At 38.0% G+C, this 23,855-nt stretch overlaps 1 non-coding gene across 1 annotated transcript; it reads right to left on the reverse strand.

Annotated features, from left to right (window-relative positions):
• Positions 1 to 696: 696 nt before the first annotated feature.
• LOC130600565 (U1 spliceosomal RNA) lies at positions 697 to 863 on the reverse strand. The gene has a single exon (XR_008972485.1). It is a non-coding gene; the product is annotated as a U1 spliceosomal RNA (small nuclear RNA).
• Positions 864 to 23,855: the final 22,992 nt, after the last annotated feature.

Below are 23,855 nucleotides of genomic sequence, written 5' to 3' on the forward strand. Positions count from 1 at the left end.
ATAGGCCATCTTCAGATACTGGAAGGCTGCTATGAGGTCTCCACACAGCCTTCTCTTCTCCAGGCTGAACAGCCCCAACTTTCTCAGCCTGTCTTCATATAGGAGGTGCTTCAGTCCCCTGATCATCCTCGTGGCCCTCCTCTGGACTTGTTCCAACAGTTCCATGTCCTTTCTGTGTTGAGAAAACTAGAACTGTACACAATGATAGGACAAGGGGTAATGGGTACAAACTGGAACACAAGAGGTTCCACTTAAACTTGAGAAGAAACTTCTTCTCAGTGAGGGTGACGGAACACTGGAACAGGCTGCCCAGGGAGGTTGTGGAGTCTCCTTCCCTGGAGACATTCAAAACCCGCCTGGACGCATTCCTGTGTAACATTATCGAGGTGTTCCTGCTCCGGCAGGGGGATTGGACTAGATGATCTTTCGAGGTCCCTTCCAATCTCTAACATACTGTGATACTGTGATACTGTGATATTCTACGTGAGGTCTCACGAGAGCAGAGTAGAGGGGCAGGATCACCACCTTTGACCTGCTGGTCACGCTCCTTTTGATGCAGCCCAGGATACAGTTGGCTTTCTGGGCTGCAAGCGCACACTGAAGCCAGCTCATGTTCATTTTCTCATCAACCAACATCCCCAAGTCTTTCTCCGCAGGGCTGCTTTGAATCTCTTCTCTGCCCAACCTGAAAAAAAAAAGAAATAAACAAAAAAAATGCAGTCCCCCACTACCACAAACTATGCAGTCGAGTTTCCCGCATCTGGGGAAATCGCAGGGGTCAGCACACCTGGAGGGCAAGGGATGATCCTCGCCCTGGGAAAACCACCTGCTTGATCACAGTGTCTCCCCTGCCAGGTAAGTAAGGCATAAACTTATGCCTTAAGGCAAAATTTATGCCTTGTAAGGCATAGTAGGATTGCCTTGCCTTTGAAATTGGCCTGGAATGTAAGTGGATTCTGGTCTAGATTTACCCATGTGCTTTTACTGGTTTTGATGATTCCATATGCGTAAAACCCTCATAGACATGTCTTAACTAGTTAGTTAAATGAGTAGATTCATGGCAGGTTTGTTGTACTGAAGGAGCTCAAAAAAATGGGTGTAAAATAGCGAATCTAATCCATACAGTTACATACTTCTAATATAAACAAAATGCAGGCTACGCTGCCCTAAACTTTGTGAAGTAAACTGAAAAATAATTCATGCAACACTGTGCAATTCAGTCTTTATTTCTTGGCAACAGTAATTCTGATGGTGTCTTTACTGGAAATAGATGTTGCGTCAAGACAAATTGGATTCCTGGTGAGTAAGAATTAAGTCAGTGCTAGCCAGTTAAGCAAAATGAAATTTTTCCAGTCTGATACTTTTCACTGATTCAGAAAATGGTTTTCAGGCATAACCTGGATATTACATGCTCCAGGAAATATTCAGTACCAACTGAAACTACAAGCACAAGGCATATCTTTTCTTAGAGGAACAATAATAGTCTTTTATAATATACTGCCATTCGTTCACACAGGTGGCAGGGTACTTCATGAGCAAGCTATGCTATTAACAAGCAGAATAAGGAATTTTGTAAAATATATCTCCTGGAGTATAATAGCTAACCCTGATGAACAGGATTTTCTTCTTTACAAGACTCCTTTCCCTGCCCTGCCTCATGGCACTGTCTCAGGGAACATGCTAGGTCTGTGTGTCACAAGTCACTGCTCATACAGAATTTGTTCTGATGAGATTTTGTGACTACAGATAACCCATCATTAGTTGGTCCTGCATGAAATAAACAGCACAATTATAGAAAACTATTTACTTGTGTAAAATTCTGCTGCATGATTAGAAAAATGGCAAAGAAAGTATAAGAACCTGGTATCCTAATTCCTCTGTCTGTTTGCAGTCTCCTTTATGATGTTTCTTCATTACCGTTATTACTTTTGATTTACCACAATAAGTGTAGCTTTCAACACTGAGCTGAAGTAGTGCTTCCAAGCTGTCTGTCATCTGAACATGTCTCAGAAGAAATATCTCTTTGGGCAGTTGGGGTAGTTGCAATTTCTACTTTGTAGAAAATACTTTCCTCAGATTTAATATTTCTGCAAGTAATACATTGACAGAAGATTTACAGGGATGTGATCTACCTCCCATTGTTTAGTAACAGATGTGCTGAGAAGTTATGGAAGAGCACTTGCTTGTTGAACTCTATTTAAGCATGCCTTTGTCAGTTTCACTAAACATACCTTTTTACTCTAAATATGTTGGAGTAATGTGAAAACATACAGTCCAGTGACTTCTTTGTAATTGCTTAATCTTTCTATGTTAAAAACAATAATAAGAACAATTCAATTAACACTATGACAATTTAAAAATCTGAAATTCCACTGTGGTAGTGTCATGGTTTAAACTCAGCCAGCCACACAGTCTGTCTCTCACTCCTCCTACTTCCTCCCCCTGGTTCTGGGAGGGATGGGGAGGAGAATCGAAAGAATGTAACTCCCACAGGTCGAGATAAGAACAGTCCAGTAATGAAGGTATAACACAAACCTCTACTGCTACCACAAATAATAATAATGATAAGGGAAATAACAGGGGAAGAGAATACAACCTCTCACCACCTGCCAACCAACACCCATCCAGACCCGAGCAGTGATCTAGCCCTTCCGGGTAACTGCCCCCTGTTTATATACTGGGCATGACGTGCTGTGGTATGGAATACCTCTTTGGCTAGTTCAGGTCAGGCATCCTGTCTCTGCTTCCTCCCGGCTTCCCCTCCTCCCTGGCAGAGTATGAGACTCACAAAGTCCTTGGTCAGAGTAAACATTACTGAGCAGCAACTAAAAACATCGGTGTTATCAGCCCTGTTCCCAGGCTGAAAATCAAAACCACAGCACTGCACCAGCTACTAAGAAGGATAAAAAAATGACTGCTACTGCTGAACCCAGGACAGGTAGTTACCAGTAAACTGGTAGCAACTACTTATCGGGTTTCAGATGAGGTATCTGGAAATGTGCAACATGCAAATGTTTCCAGAGAAAGCAAGCTGGCTGCAATAAAACTAAAAAGCAGCAACAGAACATGAAAACTTTCATTGGATGGAGGATACAGGCCATTTGAAACATATCTTTGAAATGTATCAAATAATTTTCCTAATGACACATACCAGTGTATGTATTTCAAGGACTTCTTTTTATGGCAGCAGTGAAGTATGAAAAACATGAGGTATGTGCAAAAAGAAACAGGTTACTTTTTTATCCTAGACTTATTTTCAGCTGAAACTATAATCCACACTCAGAACAGTGACTTTGTCCCTGGAAGATACTTAGAGTGCTATGGTTTAAAGAAGAGTCGTTCTCATGAAATAATTTTAAAGTATAAATTTTAGGTGACAAACTAGCATAGTCAGATGTTCTAGAGAGTCTGCCACTAGAGAGAAGCTGAGTCGGTAAGGAAAGGGGTTAAAATGTTAAGTTACCCAAGAAGGACATAAACTGTGACTGTTACAGGAGTGCCATCAGCCATGTGTCAATACAAGAACACAACTGATCTTGATCCAGCCAGAGTTAGTTTAAAGCTATAGGAGCTTAGTTTCCAGCTCTGAACTGAGCCAGAAGAAACAAAGAAGGATGTGCTGAAGGATCATTTAAAGGTTATACCTGTCAGCCAGTATGGTGTTGTGCAACAGAAACAAGCAAATGCCACGAATTGCAGCATAATACCAGGTAACTGTCAGGTCTTCTTGTGTAAATGCAACCATTGTTATTCTATAGATGTACACATCCAAGTAAATCTTAACTGATAACAGAAAAGAGGAAAATGCTTTAAAGAGATCTATTTCTAAGTTTTGTGCAAATGTGATAAAAAAGTTTGAGCCAATAAATTATTAGATGAAAGTATAATTTGCTTACTACTCACAAAAGACTGTATATATTGCCTACTTACCTGTATATACATATACTTGCAGATGCTGCTGATCATAGAATCATAGAATAGTTAGGGTTGGAAAGGACCTTAAGATCATCTAGTTCCAACCCCCCTGCCATGGGCAGGGACACCTCACACCACACTAAACCATCTCACCCAGGGCTTTGTCCAGCCTGGCCTTGAACACTGCCAAGGACGGAACATTCACAACTTCCCTGGGCAATCCATTCCAGTGCCTCACCACCCTAACAGTAAAGAACTTCTTCCTTATATCCAATATCTAAACTTCCCACGTTTAAGTTTTAACCCATTACTCTTTGTCCTATCACTACAGTCATGAATTATATATGATTTTTAAATTCTCATCCATTACATATTAAATATGATGTTTATGTCTAAGTCATATCTTGAAGCCTTATGTGACAATCAGTAAAAGGTCCTTGTTCTCATGTTGCTTCTCCCTCACACTGAATGGGTGAAGAGCTAGAAATCTCTTCTTTGTGTAGTGTATGCAAAGCTATGCAGAAACTGCAATGCCTACACCTGGGCTCCTCTGTTAGTGCCCCTCAGCTAAAACAGTGGTGGGAGCTTGTCTTTGTTCTATTCCAGTGCAGCAGAAAACAAGCTCATTTAAATCACAGGTGGCTGACTACTGCCTACACTCTAAAAGGCAGTGGAAGAAAAGCACTAGCAGTGGTTTCAGAGGCAAGGCTATTGCAAATACACGCATATTATTGAATTTTTGTTGTTTTCCTTGGCACTGTAAAAAAAGACGTGGGCTCACAGGCAATTGCAGTTGAGAGCCAAACACCTTCTAGCAGTACTTTGTTCCCAACTGCATCTTACTTTAGACACGTCAATGAAGAGTGAGTGCGGCAGACCTTTGACTTAGAGAACAATTGAAATTGTGCAAAGTATGCTTAGGTGTGTATGTTTGAATCAGCGAGTCTTCAATAAACAGAAAAATCAATGAACCAAACAAAAAACATAGAGGCAAATATAGATATTTCTAAACAATCATCCAGTCATCTTCCATTGAGTTTATTTGCTTCTACAAAGGGAATGGCTTCCATTGGGAGTGTGAAATGCAAGGTCAGGCTTTGACAATTCAACTCTCATTGGATCTAAGCCAGTTCATACCAGCAGGTAATTTGACCTTGGAGAAATTAAATGCCAAGTTTAGAGGTGACAGAGATTATGTTGCTTTCTTAGCCTTACACTTTTTTTTTTTTTTCCCCTAATAGCCATTTAGAAAATCCTACCTCTCATTTATCCTGTTATTATGGAGTTCAATTATTAAATCAAAAATTTCTGCCAACTGCTATGGGTAATTTCTGCTAATTTGGGTTATTTGGCATCTCTGGACTTTTCCCAAAGCATACTATTTTGCTTTCAAATGCAAGTGTTTTTGAAAGAGAAGGAATTTCATTCTTCAAAGGTTTAAGTTGGTCACTTTTTTTTTTTTTTTTCCATCTTAAATAGGTTTTAGAAAGGACCTATTGGAAAATTACTTTTATGGTTACCAACATACAGAAACTTAGAGCTCTGGAACGATTACAGAAAGTTAAAGAAGAAAAAAACCCCACCACAATTTATAAAATACAGATCTGTAGAGGCAACAAGAGCACAAAAGTGCATAACAGTCATTTTGAGTTGATATTAAAATCCTGTATGTGGTTGCTATTTATGAAAAAATATATTGAGCCAATAAAAACAACTATATGTCAGTAACATAAGTGGATTGCCAGCAACATTCAGTGCTCATCAGAAGAAGTTGTGTTACAAAATATTTTATGAGAAATGGAAAGCCTATTCTGTGCTGGTGCTTTTTTTTACTGCAGAGAAGTAGCACTAAATAAAAGTGGACTTAAGGAGAGATTTTTTGACATTGCAGTATTGTAATTGAGAGACAAATCTGAATTTCCAGAGCTCTTAAAGACAACACCTTCCAAAAAAGCCCCAAAACCCTGAAGGTTATACATTATTTATGGCTTTATTCTTGTTCATGCTAAATAAACAAGATGCAAAAAAAACATAACTCCTTTTTTACTTCAAAAGGTTAAAATGGTAAATGTCTTCAATGACCAGCATTCATCTAGTAGGAAAGGAGAAGACTTTCAAAATTATTTCTTGCCATAAAAGTTGTTCCCAGTCCCTCCTGAACTTTATATGCCTTATCTATACTTACTTTCCTCACAACTGTAACATAACAAACATTGGTCAGGTTGGGACTGACAGAAAGGGCTTTTTTATCTTCATTGCCCATGTCTTTGTGCAATTATTTAAAAAAATGTGCTGCATCTTTCAGCTGTCCATCTTGGAAAGCACTTTGATTTTTCCTAGCTTTGCCATCCCCTACATTTCTTCCTCCCATTGAGGATATATATATTTTGGATTATGGCCTCCTTAATTTCATCCCAGAATTATTTTTTTTTCTAATTGGATCCCATGTAATTATCTTCTGCCTGTGTTTCTGCTCTGTTTGTACACCTTTATATCATTCCTCTGCATATGCCAGTTAGGGTAAATTACTATCATCTGCGTGCTGTTTGTTTCCTTTTGGGGATCGCAAATGAAGAAGATAAACAAGAGCAGATGTACCATTATTAGACACCTCTCCATGATTCAGTGTGTTGCTGTTTATCATTACTCTATGTTTACAATTATTTAGCCAGATTTTAAACCACATTACAGTGTTCACAGCCAAGCACATTTACATCATTGCATCAGAGAAAGTATAAAATGTTAAGGAAAACAGCAACCTCACAAACAGCTCTCTCCTGAGTATTGTAAGTCTCTGTTTGGAAGGCATGTAAACAACAACTCAAGAACTTTTTTGTTCTTCAGGTGGTCCTTGAGCAATAGGAAGCCTCAGCATTTCACTTATTGACTTATTGAAACTTTTCACTATCAGACATGTAAGAGATAGAAACATTTTGGAAGGTGATTCTTGTTTTCCATAGTTATTAAAGAGAGTTAAAATGAAATGGGCATGGAGAAGTGAAGAATAAAAGGATTCTAGATGAATGGCCAGGTGTAGATATCCGTCTTTGAAATACAGTCTGTTAATTGCTAAAAAAAAAGTAAGAAATTCCAACAGTGTTGATACTGGTCACAAAAGATCAAACAGGCAACACAGACAGAAGAATTACATTATAATCTGCAAGAACTGGAAATAAAGCCCAATGCCTGGAAAGTGCTTGTGTGCTACTAACTTTTCTCTGGATGAAAGTGGGAGAAGAAAAGAGAAATGTTTCCTTTAATTGAAAGTGAGAGAAAAGCCAAACACCTAGGAAATGTCAATAATAGGAAAAAGAAAAGAAAAGAAAAAAAGAGACAAAATAGAGAAAAGACTATCATCTGAGTGTGGGTTTTTGGGGGTTGAATTAGAAAACTGTTAGATGTCTATTTCTTTTGAGAAGGGAAATGACAGAAAAGATATCTCTCCTTTCACCAGATGAGACAGAAAATGAAGAACAACTCAGGTACTGGGAAGCTGAAAATATTTGAATAGTCCAGGATGCAGAGGAGAAAAACAGATTTTTTTTTTTTTTCAAAAAAGGATTGCAACAAAGTCCCAATGCAGACATGGAGAGCCATTATAGCAGCCTTCCAGTACCTAAAGGGGGCCTACAAGAAATATAGAGAGGGACTTTAAAAAGGCACCTCACTGTGAGAGTGGTGAGGCACTGGCACACGTTGCCCAGAGAAGCTGTGCATGCTCCATCCCTGGAAGTGTTCAAGGCCAGGTCAGATTAGGCTTTGAGCAACATGGTCTAGTGGAAGGTGTCCTTGCTCATGGCAGGGGGGTTGGAACTAGGTAATCTTTAAGGTCCTTCCAACCCAAACCATTATGTTTCTAGGATTACCCCAAGTGTGTTTCCATTGCTTTCCATAGAACTATGCTGCTTGTCTTAACTGAAGATTTAGGGGTTTTGCATTCTATCATGATTTTAAGTAAAAATCTTAAATTCAGGTTTGTCAGTTAGTTTAATCTACATAATTCTTAGAATGACTAGGCAATTGTCAGGAACAGGTCAGCTGATATTTAAAAAAATAAGTTTGCTTGGTAGTATAAACTAATAATGAATAGAAGACTCACCAGACAGAGGCTTTTAATATACTGAGTTGAAAGAAAGAATATGAGCTTAGTGTTGTGATTTTCCAAGTGTAAAAATGAAGGTCCTCATTCATCCTAGTGTAATACTTGGAATGTATGGAGTTTCATTAAGAGGACTTGACCTAGGACATTTGTCTTCATCATTTCAACATTATAGCCCACATACAAAACAGTTTGAAAAAAATAGCAGGAAACATTTGTAAAGCAATATCAACAAACTGTGACCCTTTGTGTTCCCCAGGCAGTAGTCTGATAGTGGAAAGATGGCTGTGGGATTTACAGACAAAATGAAAACTGGCAAGGATATCAAAATGTATCCCTTTTAGGCAATTTATCTCTTCCTCTGGGCTCATAAAAGTTAAATAACAACCAGAAACTTGCTATTTGCAATAAACAAAAGAGAGCTGACTAACTTGATGCTGTAGGAGTGACCTTCCTTTTCAGTGTCTACCCCTCATATTAGGATCACTTCAGGCACAGGTTGTATAACTGTTCCATCTACCTCTGCTGGTTAACATGATATATATATATGTTTATCTAACTGTAGCCTTTGAAATTATACCACAGATTGGTATGCTGAATAGAAGTGGGTAAAGAGCCAAGGGTGTGGGCAATTCTTCTGCCTACACCCTTGTAGTTTTAACATTTGGGAAAAGTTTTTGCTCTGTGATGAAGGGAGAATGATGCATTTGTTTTGGGATGACAGCTTAAGGCTCAGTTTTTACATATGAATCTCATCTCAGCAATATTTTGGCTTCTGATATTTTAAGCAAAATTGACTTGGCTTGAGGTGAATGTTGACCTTATGAGGGATCAAGTCAGCCTTCCTGTTGTTACTTGCAGTAAGTACATATTATCTCTGTCTCTTGATACTCAGTTAGGATTTATCTTACTACCAGTGTAATGAGACGGGTTTGTTGGGGGTCAGTGTTGTGATTATAACCCTACAAAAAGCAAAGTTTACTTGAAAACAATTGACCGTGTTATTCATCTTTCTTTCTGATGTTTAAGGAAATTATGGATGTTGCTTATAGGGAAGGTGATAATGTGTTGGCAATATTTAAACTACATAGTTTCATTGGTTAGTGAGAGTTATAGATACAATTATAGATTACTTCTGCTTACTACATAAATTAAGAGAATTTGTATTGAAATAAGAAAGTGGAAAAGGTATATAGAAGCTATCTAACTTCCAGCAAAAGGCCTACCGGTCATTTGGACTCTTGTGGGAGAGACGGTGGAAAGGCTGAAGCCCTGGTGGAAATTCCTTGTTGTAACACACCACAGCACACATAAAACTACTGTGGCTTAGTAAGTGAATCATAACTTTCTAAACCTGAATATTCCAGAAAGTAGTGCTAACTCTATGCTGTGTGCCAATAGAAAACGATTGGAAAAATATATTTCGTCTTCAAGGGGTTAGAATATTTTCCACAGCCTCCTAGATGGACCTAGGTTAGCTTAGAAATCAGTGTGCTCAACAGAAGTAACAATGTCTTTTTAGTTCTGCAGTTAAATAGTGATAATAGCTTGTAGCCATCCATTTGTAGAGACAGCAGAATAGAGACTAATATACACAATCTGGACTTTTTACAACTTAGAAATATTCTTTGTATCTGCTTGATGGCTATAAATATACTTTGCAGAACGTAGGCCACCTCCATTTTTCCTGGAGCAGAAATCCAGAATAGAGACCTATTTAAGCAGTTCCAAGCAGTACAAAATTCCCATTTCCTCTCTGTGCAGATGAGGAAAGAAGAGGAACTGATGAATACCAAACCTGCATAAAATTTTCCTTGTTTCTTTGATCTAAATGTAGTCACTGGATCACTGGATGACTGAACTCAGGGGCATTATTTTCATTACATGAAAGTAATGAAGTAGCAAAAGAAATGCGCATGCAAGACGCAAAACACCAGAAGTTTCCACAGTGCTGAGTTTTTCCCAGGGACTGGGAATCATCTCAGAGTGCAGTAATCCTGCTGAAATCCCTAAATCCCAGGTCATTTGTTGAAGAACTGTGTCTTCTGGCCTTGCTAGTGAAGGGGGAAAAGCCTTGTATGGTTAAGCAATCTGAGCGAAAACACAGAAAGCCAGCTAGCACTCACCCCAAATAAAGAAAATTAGTCAGCAATTCAAGAGAATATTTTAATTTTCTGGGGAGAGACTTTCCATGACCTTTTAACCATTTCCAAAACCAAATTGTTATGCAATATGTCATTACTATAAGTGATAAAAATGTAAAACGTTTGCTTTAAACAAGGTTTTGCTGGAAAACATTAGAAAAATAATTTAAAAAAGCAGAAAAATTATTTGAAAAACATTATTTCAGAAGCACCCATTTATTAATTCCAGCAGCTTTCTGTGTTTGTGTTTTGAACCAGCAGTTTCCAGTAGAGCAATCTATTTCAGGGTAGAGAAAGCCCTCTTATGAAGACTGCAGGCAGAGGCAGCTGTTTGCCTTGCTGTCACAGCTCAGAGATGAAGTGTGTGGCAGAGTCCAGCTGTCTGTGTCAAGTTGCGTGAGTGAGCAAATGCCAATGTGGCTTTGGCACCTGTACAGGGTTTATCCCTTCTGGAGCTTTGTTTATTCTCTGTTTCAAACTAAAGGCATCTGCAAAAATGCATAGCCTGGGTGCTCTTTAGAGGTACAGGTCATTTGGAGAAAAGTACTTAGAAAAGAGAATAAAGAACAGAAGAACAGGACTGCACAAAGGAAACTGAAAAGTTCCCCAGCCACTGCCCCCCCCAGTTATCTCCATGGCTGGAGGAAAGAAACGGTTTTTCCTTTTCACTATCTAACTTTCTGTGGATGTTTGCCAGCTTGTTGTCTTTCTGCTGACATCTGCTCCAGTCAAACTTCTTTCCAGTCTCTTCAAGCTTTAAAATCTCTTTTCATCATTTATGCAGTTTAATCCACTCAAGTTATCTACCAAGTCAGATAGGGTGGTTTGCTCTCTATTATTAGGTCAGCTTTTGCAGTTTCAATTACTTTGAAGTAATTTATACCAAGTGTATTAGATTTGAGACCTTGTTGCTTTTTTTTTTTTTTACTTAGTTTCTTTAAAGAGGTCTTTTCACTTCACTATTCACACTATCAGAAGAAGAAAACCATAACCAAAAGATACAGTCAACCACAGCCTGCTTCATCATGCAGTGTCTGAAAGCAGTGTTATTTTCTCTCCTTTAGCCTCAAGTAGATATGTCTTTGAATATCTCAAAAGGGTTGTACAGGACAATTCTTACTGCCACAGTGCCAGTCAGGTCTACATCACTTGACAAAAATTACTTATGGTTAGCTCTTAGGCCCAACTTTTAGCATGTGTAATGTTACAGAATTTGCTGTGAAAATTTCACAACTAAACTGCCAAGACCACAGCAGTACTGAGTGTGCTGTGGAAAAGATCACACCATCACGAGTTCCACAGAAAAGTTTGACTCCAGTTTCTCCTCAGGCCCATTGTCTTCTGCTTTTACGAATACCTGTCATGAGACTAACCTGGCTTTGCTTTTCTTCAAACATCCCTCCTCTTAAGCCTTCAGCTTTCCTGCTTCTTAACTTTCCTGCAGACAGCCATTACTCCTGCTACTTGTCAGAGTTATGCTTATTATCTGCCTGTCAACATGCGAAAGTGCTTGAGACTTAGCAAGTTATGAGGCTTTCTTTCCATCACATATCAATCAAGAAAGTTATGTTTACTGGAAAATGTCAGTGGAAAGAGTACTGAGCTAGACTGTGGCCTGTGAATTACTTAAATTTAAGAACTGGTTTTCTAAAAATTATCCATTTTCGACCAGCTTCTTCCCATGGGGAAGAAGAAATCCAGACTTTGCTGTTTGCTTTGTTATACAAACCGGAAGTACTGTGTATATATATATATTCAGTATTTTACAATGCACAATTCAGATTTTTTTTTTTTTTTGAAGGAGGATAGGAACTGGCAACAGATGGACTGAGCACCTTGCTTTTTTGAGATAAACAAGAACATTATTGTGACAACATTTTTTATCACTGTCATCGGCAAACGGAAGAGTTCCTTTTACATTATGCAAAAAGCACTCGAAGTGTGTTTCTTCCTATTCTGTCACTCACTGGGTAGAGAACCAAGGAAACAAATGCAGACTGAAAAGAAGGAAGCATAGAGGCTATGCCTAATGACTAGGAGACAAACATTTGTAACTAGGACAGTGTTGCAAATTATTTCACTGATACCTGTTGGATTTGTGCCCTCTTTTTTCTAGAGCTGTTAAAGAGGTGCATTTCACATCTATGTCTCCACAAAAGCAGTTCAGCAGGCTTGGTTCATTGCTCAGTTTTGCCGCTAGAAACTGCAGTTTGAATTGTTGACAAATCCATGCTGTTTCTTCTCCTTCAAATGAACATTATTTCTGAAATTAGGAACAGTTGTAATAGGACTGTTAGACTCTGATGAATGTTAATGAGGGAGAGTGGTTTCATTTGCTTCGTTTCAGTTCAGCTTCCATTAGGGTCTCACTGCTGCTATTTGATGCCTCTTTGGTGATCTTCTAGCAAACTTAGCTGTTGTCTAGTGGACATGCATCTGCATCATTTACTGCCATTAATTCTAGAACTGTCTTTAAAGTAAAGTGAATTTAAATGACTACCTCCTTTGTGTTTCACACTTTTAGTTACTTTTATACACACTGAAGAATGGGAAAATATTGCAAATGCTACTGTGGGAACTATTTACTTTGACCTATCTGTTAAATTACTGTTCATTTTGGCTCTTTGCTACATAGGTGATCCCTCAGACACAAGATTTCAGACTGGATGAGACATGAAATTTAACAGTGCCTTTTACAAAGATGAATTCTCATTGTTGCCTAAGTGAAGGAAAAGATGATCCTTCTTCTGGAGTATTGGAGTGTTTCTGAAAATAAATTGGAGGGTTTTCATCTTTGGACAGCCAAGCCAGTCTGACATGAGGTCATATACTACAACACACTGTGGTTTAGAAATGGATGTAAATGTGCCACAGAAGAGAAAGATTGTATGTATCCTCCTACAGCTACCTACCTTTATATATCGTACATGTGCACAGGAACACCTCCATACAAAAGCAAAGAAGAAAGGAATGTTATTGTCCAGTTTATAATTTAGGGGTCGTATCAAAACTAGATGAATATTTTTATTTGTAAATAGTTTCATCATTCCTTTAAAAGATGACGTGTAGAAATGCTTCACAAATTAATGCAGCGGGAGGGTGAAGGAAGAAAATCAACTCAACTAAGAACTGCCTTACAGTTTCTGTTCAGTTGTAGATACTGCTATTGCTGTTGTTTCTCAAGGGTATGTACAATTTAATGTTATGGATTTCCTGTAAATTAAATTTCACACTTTGAAACAGAGCTATTTCAGATTAATAAAATAAACCACTAATAGGGTCAAGACTTGGGGATTTGTAGATATTTTCGGCACATTTTAGTTTATAGCTATTTATTTTTAATGGTTATTATCACTTGCTTAAAACTGTAACCTTAGACCCATCTTAGATACATAAAATGTCCAGAACAATGCAGAGATCTGTGTTTCTCAGAGAAAGACTGAGAGAGACATGAAAACTTATTAATATGTGTTTACTAGCACACTGCTTAGGCCCAAAGTGGGGTCTCAGGCATAAGCATGTGAGTGCCCATACTATATACACATCTTTATACATATCAATAGTTATTACCAATCATTGGTATAGAACTTTGGCCAACTAGGTGTCATGGTTTAAACCCAGTCAGGCAACTTGTTCACTCACTCCCAGTGAGTGGTACCGGGCTGACAACAATCGAGGTGTGTCTCCCCCCCACCAGGGCTCTCCCCTTCCCCGCTCCTGGAGGAACGGGGAGGAGGATCGAAAGAGTGCAACTCCTACGGGTTGAGACAAGAACAGTCCAGCAACCAATGTACACAAATCACCACCGCTACTATCAACTACAACAATGATAAGGAAAAATAACAAGGGAAGAGAATACGATACCACCGGCCAAGAAACGAGTGCCACCCGGAAGCCCGTGTCCTTCCGGGTTAACTCCCAGTTACCCCCCACCATGGGCATGATGTGCTGTGGTATGGAATACCTCCTTGGCTAGCCCGGGTCAGACGCCCTGTCTCTGCTTCCTCACAGCTTCCCCTTCTCCCTGGCAGAGCATGAGCCTCACAAAGTCCTTGGTCAGGGTAAACATCACTTAGCAACAACCGAAAACATCGGTTTCACCAACATTGTTCCCAGGCTGGAAGTCAAAACACAGCACTGCACCAGCTACCACGAAGGAGAAACATGACTGCTACTGCTGAACCCAGGACACTAGGATTCTGCCGAACAGCGATGAGGGGTCTGCATGCAACAAGGACCATTCCTGCTGTGTGGTCTCAACATAGCTACCTTGTTTTGGAAGGGAAAAGAAGTCAGCTGCATAGACAGAAGTGAGTTGGCTTCAGGGCCACAGAATGGTCCCTGACTGTTTTTATTTGCTGCTATGATGGAGCCATACAGTGTAAGGACTGAAGGGACAATGATGTCTTCCAGGCAGGTCTCCTGCATATGTACACTATAGCCTTTCTCCTTAGAGTTAGGTTCAACTACACCTATTAAAGGTTGAATCTTATAAAAATGTACCATTTGAAAGTCTGTCTGCCAAGGCTTTTTTCTCTATGTAACCAGCTAGGATCTTCAATCCTAAATTCTAGCACTATTTGTCTAGCTTCAGTTTCCAGCTATTGATCATATTAAGCCTTTGTCAAGAAAGCTGAAAATCTCTACAGTACCAGTATTTTTCATACACAAGTGTTAAAGTAGACTCCAAAATTTCTTTTTTTCTGTTTTTAACAGATAAACCACTGTTAAAACTGTGTTCACAATAAGCTTTTAATAGGGTGAATTTTGCTTTTCTTGTATATGTATATGGTATGACATTTTGCATTTATCAACTGAGCAACCTTTAGTTTAGGCAATGTGCACAATATTTGCCAGACTAAACCCCGTAACTCTGAAAGAATTAATTCTGAGATAGTTCTGAGTCAAAAATATATGGTTTTACAATTATTTACAGAGGCAAATACAATTCCTTGTATGAAAGATAATGAGACACTTTAAGACAAAATGAACAGATATTTGAGTTTTATCTCAGTCTTATCTTTTAACTAGCTAGTTGTCTTCTAATAAACAAGTCAGAATATGTTACTTTCCTGCCAAACCCTTGGCTAAATCCTTCTGCAAATTATTTAGAACACTGGCTCCAATTTCTCCCCTTAATATTATATTTAATTTAATATACATTCCCTGTTTTAAAAGTTGTACCTAGTTTCCTTTGGTGCAAGCAGTTTCTATAACATGTATTTGTTGCTCTTTGTCTAAGATAGATTTAAATGACCTTGTTAAATTTCTGGTTTTGAACTCCATTAAAAATTTAACAATTTTAGGATATTAATTATTCTATGATTCTATATTGTCTTAATTTTTTTATTTTTTTTTTTTAAGAAAAATTACCTTGTTTTTTAAATAATTAAGAAAAATGAAAAGCTTAAATTCTTCATTCATTTTCTCTGTTTAATATTGAGCTGTTTCGGTTTTCTTTTTTGGATCTGTTCTTTATCCCTAGTCATACTACAAGGAAAGAAAAAAATTTTAGAAAGTTTGATTAAAAGAAGCTCATGGAATTTCCCTTTTCCCTAGACCTTTTTTTGTGGAATTTATGATAGGGAAGAGTGATCCAGTCCTTTTACCAGCTGTCTTTTTTGGATGTGGAGTACGGAAGGTCACATCTGGAGGAGCATAGTAATTTTAAAACTGTAAATCTCAAACACCATGGAAAGATTTTCACTCTATGAGGTTAAACATGCTTGAAGAGCAAAACTCTCAGCTGCTGGCAGAAATCCTTACTCTACATGGACTGGTGAAACAACTAACTTCATTATCTGCTTTCTATGCATCCCACCATTGAGCTTTTCCACATGTGGTTAGTTAATGCGCCATCAGCCTTTCATGTTTCTTGAGTGAGAGGTTAAGAAAGGCTGACCAGGTTCTGGATTTTGACTTTGGGGCTATTCCAGTAGCCTTCATCTTCCAGTTAATTTTTTAAAACTAATTTACAAGTAGCTTTCACAAAGAAGATCTATCACAGGCGTTTTTTCTGGCTGTGCTGAGATGATATCAGAATGCACAATAATAAGCATGGATTGTATTCTGGCTAAATACATTATGTTTATAATTATTATTGCTTAGTTGCGGTTGTTTAGCGTTTTAATATGAACACACAGCATCTCCCCGGATTTGATTTGTAATAGTATGCTAAGTACTGGTCTAGACTTAGAAGATTTACTTGCTCACTTCACTCTGTTAGTTGAGTGATATGTTTTGCTGGTGGAGCTATGCTGGAAGGAGGCCTAAGATTTATATAGGTAAAATGTCCTTTTCCTAGTATAGATTTTACATTTTCTTTAAATAAAAACAAAACCTATGGCAGAAAAAAAAAAAAAAAAGTTCTTTTCTTTACTTTATATGATTTGGCTTCTGTGTCTACACTAGTAAGTTGTTTTTTTTCCAGTCCCTGGAGTATCACAAGCCTATGTACTGGTGGAGGCAGACAGTAGACTTGTCTGTTATCTTGTCTGACCTTATTCCCACAAATTACAGAACACATTGTCACACCTGTTTTAAAAGCCATCTGGGCACAATGTCTCTCCAATAACCTAGGAATCATCTATGGAATGGTTTTACTACAAGGTAAAAGAAGCTAAAATTTTATTTAAGTCCACAAGAAGTGTCTTTTTTTAGTAACAGCAGGATAGACTGACTTGGCTTTTGGCTGAGATGTTCCATAGAAGCACCTTCGCAACTCAGTTTCTCTAAACATAACCTCTTTTTTACCACAAAACTCTGTAACCCCCTAACACCCAAGCCCTTCAATTTTACCTATGATGCAATTAGAGCTGATTTGACCATTACTTTATAGTGTCTAGACAATCCCATGCTCATATAAACACTCCAACACTTCACATCACTGCTTGTATTGTCTTACCTTTATTCAAGTTTTGGCAAACAAATACTACCCCAGAGCACTTTCTGGATCAGATTTCATCATTATGTCTGGTTAGGAGTCTAAGCCAAGCAAGCTTTACCCGGGATAGCAGCTGTTATCCTGCTTGGGTCAAGTAGGCTATGATTTCCTATCTACCTTAAGCTAAAAAACGTGGGTTGAGTCAAGACTGTAAGATAGGTGAGCACAAGGTCTGTATAAGGATCTGTAATGCACCTAGAGGTATAATCTTAGATCAGCATCAGTTTCATTGTGTGAATAAAGACTGGCCACTTCATTACGCTTTGCAGAAAACTAACTAACTAACTTAAGCATGAGGTAGCTAGCAAATAACTGCTCCTTTTTTATAAGAAAAAAAAAAAGAAAAATATATATATTGTTTTTTCCTACTTGAATTCAAATTTAAGTTTGAACTAAATTCATCCCCTATTTCTTATTCTTGTCAATGTTTATTTTCTTTTGGGGGAGGGAAGGGGAGATTTAGTTAGCTGAATGCAGTGTTGCCATTTCTGAAAATAAGGATGGATGACTTTCAGAAAGATTGCCAACAATAAGTAGATCAGGGACGGTTCACCCTCTTCTTGCAAGTGATTTATGAGACAGAAGACTGTATTTAATGAGGTCAGACGGCCCTGAAGAACACAGTTAAGCAAAATAAGCATAAACAGAAGGGAAATCTCAAGGAAACACAGAGAGAGAAACTAAAAAGCCCGTGTGGAAGAAATGAGCCTCCAGAAAAAAATATATCTAATTCATCTTTTCTATTTTTCACAATTTCAGTTTCATTTGCCTAGTGTTCCATACTAAAAAATGCATAAATGACTGTACTGGCACGGTGTTTGCTTCTTGTATTTTTGAACCCCAAACTATACATGAATGTTGCACCATTTCAGATTGTAGTAAAAAATAAGTTGCATTATTTTCTACATTATAAAAATAGAAGTCTTGTTTCTGTTTTGATTTCATATATGCAATTTGAAATGTTTGCATTTTTTAATTTTCCCAGTTTGCATTTGTCATTTTCATAATGAAAATTTTAAATAATTGTTTGCTGATTCCAACATTAAAAAAAAAAAAGTAAAATCATAAAAGGCAAAGGTTAGCATTGCAATATTTTTCCTCTTTAAATGATTCTAAACCAAAAAGCTTACTCTGCCCTCCACCTTTGAACTTGTATTTCTCTTTGAAGTCCCTCTTAAGCAGCTATTAAAATAAAAACCAAATACCCTCCACAAATATACCAATAACGTAAAAAAATAAAATTGCTCAGCAGTATATCCATCTGTAAGATCTGAGGAAGCTAAAATTACCAGTTTGTAAAGGTAGAAAATGTGTAGACCCTCTTTTTCCAGTTGCTGATGACTTGGCTGCTAGACTTCTGAAGCACAAAGCTCACTTAAAGTAAGACATACACAGAAAAGTGCTTTCTAAGGCTAAAGGCAGAGAAAGAGAAAAAACTTTTTCAAAAATTCAGAGTTTTTTGCTTTTGTTTTTTTTTCCAGATTAAATATTTTCCTTTCATTATTTTCTTCAATGGATCTGATTGTTTCTATTTGTACATTATATAGACTAATTAAGGAAAACAACAAACTGACCCTGAGAAATCCCCAAATCCTTTCCTATTTCTTAGTATCTTTTATTATGAAAGCTTTCCAGGTCTAGCACTCTTTCCTTTCATTAGCATTTTCCAAAGCATTGAAGAGTTTTATCTTTTTGTAGCTATCTTAACTCTATTTACTAACTGACTCATATTCTGTTATCTCATTTCCCCTGTTACTTGACCACTTCTTGAACTTTTGGGTTTTTAAACTCCTATTGATTATGGGTTTTAATTTTTCATAGTTTAGAGTTCATTGCTAATTTATACAGATACCCATTTTTTAGGGACACCTTCTTTGAAAACCCTATTTTTTCATTTATCTTTTTTTTAAGTTGCAATTACTAAATCAAAATCAAGAAGGATTCTGATATAAATAGCCTGGGACCTTGTACAGTTTTTTGATCAGTTGTTTTCTGTGTATGCTACGGATGCATAAGTGTCAGTTTTACACTGGTGTCCTACATATCAACACACTGGGAAAATACGAGTTTTTTCCCTAGTAACAGAGGTAGATAGACAACATATTGAAGGGATGTCTGTGCTGTTCAGCAAAAATAGTGCATAACTGTAATGGAACTTATTCCTTGATCAGAGGCCATATGGTGGTTTTACCCTGGCACCCTGCCTGACTTACTGAGTCATGCTGTGAGACAAAGACCACAGCTGACACAGGCGGTAGTTGGTACCATTCCAGTCTCCAAACTATGGAGGAGGGAGGTTGCTCATGATGACATTGTCCCACACAAAAGCAGGCAGCTGGGCATCCTCTGTTTCTGTCTCTAGAGAAGTAAAATGAGCACATGATCTAAGGTGACATAAATGCAGTGAACATCATGTGATGGGGTTGAGCCAGTTTTAGTCTTCACAGGGTACACAGAGGGGAAGATGCATGGATAAACTTCATAGTACATGTATAGCAAAGTCAATGGTGAGTGCAGTACGCTGACGTGTGATCAGGACTTTGGGCTACTGCTGTGACTCAGCTAGTAGATATTCAGCTAGGGATGGCTAAATTGCTTTTAGTGTACTCAGTCTGCATGGTGTGGTCATAACACTAAAGCTACATCATTACTGGCCTGTCCGCTGTGTAAATGTGCCATTGGTGTGCTCTCAGCCTTAGAATCATTGAATTACAGAATAGTTAGAGTTGGAAGGGACCTCAAAGATCATCCAGTTCCAACCCACTGGCATGGGCATGGACACTTTCCATTAGCCCAGGTTGCTCAAAGCCCTATCCAACCTGTCCTTGAACACTGCCAGGGATGGGGCAGCCACAGCTTCTCTGGGCAACCTGTTGCAGTACCTTACCACCGTCATAGTGAAGAACTTCTTCCTTGTATCTAATCTAAATCTACCATCTTTCAGTTTAAGGCCATTACCCTTTGTTTTATCAATGCCTACTCTTATAAAAGTCCCTCTCCAGCTTTCTTGTGGGCCTCCTTATGTACTGGAAGGCTGCTATAAGGTCTCCCCTGAACCTTCTCAGGCTGAACAACCCTTGCTAAACTCCTTGCTAACCTTACTTCTTGGAGAAGAGATCATTTCTTCCCATCCTGTCAAAGATTTATACACAAAGAATGAACACCAATATGAAATCAGCAAAGAAGCTACAGAGCCTATTAAGAGAAACTGGGAAATACATCACTGAGGGTTCTAATCCTAAATACACAGTCACCTCCTTGTCTAATGCTGACTGCAGCAACACTACTGCTAATGCTTAAGGTTGAAGTGTCTTGCTGAAATTGGTCTTCATACACTGTTTACAACGTTTACTTTGTATGCACACACCGCTTGTTCTATACTAAAGTCATTAATTTACCATAGTATCGTTATGGTGTCTCACAGAAATACTATGGGTGTTAGATGAACATTATCATTTTAGTAAGGTGCTGCAGATCAGCCCACCAAAGTAATTTCCCATATTTACTAACTACAGCTGGCCAGCAGATGAATACGTAATGGTGCTTTTAATTCTTACAGCATTTATGTCTTTCCGCGTCCAGTTAGTATACTTCACGTATTCTAAATCTCTTCATTGGCCAATGTTTTTCTCATGCTGTTGATATTTCTCCTGTCAGAATCATTAGTGTCATCTTGGTAATGCTAAATTACTTTTGGCCTCCAATACACCAGTTTCCTAGGACTTATTTCTTTTTTTTTTATATATGGCTTGGTAAAGTCTGTTTGAAACTAATAGTCGGTTATTTTTTTTTTAAGTCTGACCTACCAAAGTAACTGCTACTGATGTCATTGTTCTTGATATTTATACATAAATCACTTCTAAGTATTTCATATGGTCATGGACATGGTATATTGAGCTAATTTTAACTCTAGTAGATTACCTTCTCCCTCCATTTGTCAGTAATGGAATGAAAATTTCAGACAGAAATTAATTTTAACTGTGATGATTCAAAGATTTACATCTGCTGACTATCTGGTGAAATGCATGTAAAAGCCAGCATTTTTCTCATGTAAAAATGCTATTTCTTTCAGAATCTGCTTCTTAAGGCGGTTTTTCCTGTGTAGATAGACTGGTAACTGGCAGGTTACTACATTCCCAGAGTAGAAATCTGCCTGAGAAAGTTAAAAGTGCCAAAGACCAAAGCTTTCCTTTAAAGCTAAAGATTAAACACCTTCTTGTTTAAAGTCAACATGGTATCTCACAGAACACTGTGGGTGTTTGGAATAGAGTACTTCAATTTACCGTGCTCACCTCCATGTTGCATTACAGTTTTCTATCTCATTTAAAAATATATTCAAGAGAAAGTCTCAATATTATGCCATACACATTCAACAAAAGCCACCTGGCTAGTTCTACCAACAGGGCTGGCCCAGCCCAGTCGAAACTTTTATGTACTGTAAAAAGCAATAAAGTTCCTGTAGTGCTTGTAAAGAATGTTAGGGAAAAAAGTCTGGGTTATTCCTGACTCAGGAATTTGTGGGACTGCTTTTGCTCAAGGACTTAGACGCACTTGGTGGGTAATGTGAGAGGATGGGAAAGTCCGGTGTGTACCAGAAGGGGATTTGATTATGGGTGAAAATTTTTTGATGTTAATTGCTATATAACACTGTATATTATCATTTCTATGGCAACTGCATGGCCATATCAAGGGTATTACAGTAAAAATCACCCAGAAGAATGGACTTTGATGAAACCAGACAAGCGCAGCAGTGATAGAATCAGAACTGGCTTCAACATGCAAAAAACCAGCACTATATACCATCCTTCATGCCCTGAGATGTTGCTACAACAGATGGAGCCTTGAAGTCTAAATTAACATACTTTTGCAGGGATGGTCCATAGACTAAGGATATTATGTCTGCGTGTATATATCGAAGGACAGGAAAGGTCATGTTATATTGGGAAGTGCGAGAACTGCTGGGACTGGTTTCAGATTGGACAGAGTTAACTTAGTAGCTGGTATAGTGCTGTGTTTTGGGTTTAGTCTGAGATGATGATGATGGCTTGGCTTCGTGAACAAAGATTTGGGAAGGGCTCTGTTGATAACATACCAACGTTTTAGTTGTTGCTAAGTAGCACTTACCCTGATCAAGGACTTTTCAGTCTCTCATGCTCTGCCAGTGAGGAGGGGTACAAGAAGCCGGGAGGAAGCAGAGACTGGACACCTGAACTAAACTAGCCAAAGAGGTATTCCATACCACAGCATGTCATGCCCAGTATATAAACTGGGGGTAGTTACCCAGAAGGGACCAATATCTGTTTGGGTCTTGATGGGCATTGGTCAGTGGGTGGTGAGCAAAATTGTACCGTGCATCAGTTGTCTTTCTTGGGTTTTATGTCTCTCACTCTTTTCATTATTACTGTTTATTATAACAATTATTATTATTGTTATTTATTTCAATTATTATACTGTCCTTATTTCAACCCACTGGTTTTACCTTTTTTCCCATTCTCCTCTCCATCCTACTGGAGGGTGGGGAGCGAGTGGCTGTGTAGTACTTCATTGCTGGGATTAAACCACGACGCAATGTGAAATTTTTTGCTTTTTCTTTTGGAGTGCATATAAAATAAGCAGAAACAGGACTGGTTCTCAAACCCGTTTTTCTTTTAGGCAAATCCTGAGAGACAAAAGGAGAAATAAACAGGAAATCAGACCTCATTAATTCTGCTTTTCATGGAATCACCTAAACATGTTTGTTTGGGGAGAAAAAATGGAAGTAATATGGTGATGTCCTCAACCTTCATCTATTTCCAAGAATATCATATCAGGACAAAAACAGTATCGAAGCTTCAGGTTGCATTGTAAGTATTTTGGGAAGTTTTGAGTATGTGAAAACAGGATGTTATGAGCATTACTGTTGTGCATACTCAACTGGAACAGCTATAATAGCAATAAAAGTAATAATTCTGATTAGTTTGCAAGGTTTGTAGATGAGCAAATGCTCATTGTGAAATGCACAACTGGTTGTATTTAAAAATATTATGTTATCAGTATGAATTATATATGATAGGAATTAAATTAAGAAACTCTCTATTTCAAGGATTTTTCAAGGTATTTGAGTATAACTAAGTGTCATTAATAATATATTGATGTCTATAACTAAGCAGCATTTCGCTACATGAAAGGTCTTTCTAGAGCTGGTCTGGAGAGAATAATCATGTCAGGATTAAGGCTGCACTCGAAAAGAAATCACATGCATGTGTATGGCTTTGTAGGCGTATGTGGGAGTGAGACTAAGAACCAAAGTTAGCGTGCTAATGTTTTCTTCCCACTATCTTGCATCAGTTGTACAGACACGTTGCTTGCTTATAACACAGGGATCCTGGAATCAACTCTGCTTTGCTTGATTCACATGAAAGTCTTAGACCTTTGTTTCCCAGGGCTGCTTGTAAATTCCCAAAGAGAAATACAACAGTTTTATTTAACAAAAAAAGAATACTGTGTTGAAACTGAAGCTTAAAGTAACAAAACTCACAATAAGAAATTGACAATTGAAAATAATGATGAGAGAAGAGCTGGAAAAGGAAAATATTAATGACTCTGACCCAACTGAGATGAAACTGAGAGAACCTTCTTTCAGCCATTATCCTTGTGAAATAAATAAGGTTTGAAAATCCATGCATGAATCTAGTGTTTCTGAAAGTACAGTTACTATTACTGGCTCAAGTCCAGAAAAATGCAGCTAGACGCTTTTCAGTTTCTTCTTTAACTA

Source organism: Pezoporus wallicus, unplaced genomic scaffold, assembly GCF_028554395.1.
Source record: "Pezoporus wallicus isolate ANWC-B61680 ecotype Strahan unplaced genomic scaffold, APGP_CSIRO_Pwel_v1 contig_2372, whole genome shotgun sequence".
Classification (NCBI taxonomy): domain Eukaryota; kingdom Metazoa; phylum Chordata; class Aves; order Psittaciformes; family Psittacidae; genus Pezoporus; species Pezoporus wallicus.